The sequence below is a fragment of the Octopus bimaculoides genome, chromosome 9, assembly GCF_001194135.2.
Source record: "Octopus bimaculoides isolate UCB-OBI-ISO-001 chromosome 9, ASM119413v2, whole genome shotgun sequence".
NCBI lineage: Eukaryota > Metazoa > Mollusca > Cephalopoda > Octopoda > Octopodidae > Octopus > Octopus bimaculoides.
In genome coordinates, this window is record NC_068989.1 from 29,900,090 (window position 1) to 29,901,203 (window position 1,114).

A 1,114-nucleotide genomic window follows, 5' to 3' on the forward strand; every position below is an offset into this window, starting at 1 on the left:
ACACATATACCCAACATAGACATTGACACACGTACATCTACCACTGATACTTGTACACTTGAACATGATCATAATATATCCCAGCCCACTAGTATACACAAATAATACTACTATATCTTCTAATAATAACAATAGCAGTAATAATAACTATAAAAGTAATGATTGCATTGATCTAAATTCCTCTGCATCCTCATATAACCTATCCTCTGACAATATCACCTCATCCACCACAGAACACAACTCCCTAGCTTCATCTACCTGTAACTGTCGATACGGAACAATCTGCCCGCTACAAACGCATTGCGTAAGAGACAGCGTAATATACAAATGCACTGTCGCCAATCTGCTACAGAACTCTACAGCTACATACATAGGTTCAACTAAATATTTCAAGCAACGTTATGCAGCTCACCTTCACTCTTTTAGATATGACAAGCACAGCAAATCTACAACACTAGCCAACCACATTCACCACCTCAAAAACACAAATACCCAGTATACTTTAACATGGTCTATTCTGGACTCAGGAATTCCATACCAAGGCCAGCACTCTAATTGCAAACTTTGCTTGAAGGAGGTGTTCCATATTTTAAAATACAATTCTCCCACACTACTTAATAGGTATAACAAAGCACTTAGCACCTGTAGTCACCGATTCTTCCATACATTCAAATTCTATCACAGACACAAATGCACAAATGACCACACAACATACTCCCACAATCCCCATAGGTAACTCCAACCAACTTAATTCAAGCTTGTGATTATATGTATAAGTACATATGTTCCTTTATTAGTTAGCTATTAGGTTCCCATACTCCAAATCAGATTGGAGCCTGGTGTAGCCATCTGGTTTCACCAGTCCTCAGTCAAATCGTCCAGCCTATGCTAGCATGGAAAGCGGACGTTAAATGATGATGATGATGATGATGATGATGATGATGATGATGATATATATATAAATATATAATTTAGAGAAAAAAACCACAATTTTACTATAGGTATTTTTAGAGTATTTACTTATTAAATTTTTCTAATATGTGACTGTCGATTTTCATGGATGAATTCAAGAATTGTGGTTTTTTTCTCTAAATTATATATTTATATATTATTT

General features: G+C 35.5%; 1 protein-coding gene across 2 annotated transcripts in view; it reads left to right on the plus strand.

Annotated features, from left to right (window-relative positions):
* LOC106878959 (hydroxyacylglutathione hydrolase, mitochondrial) overlaps positions 1-1,114 on the plus strand; it is a 74,108-nt gene that overhangs the window by 8,251 nt on the left and 64,743 nt on the right. The gene's annotated exons all lie outside the window — the stretch shown is intronic.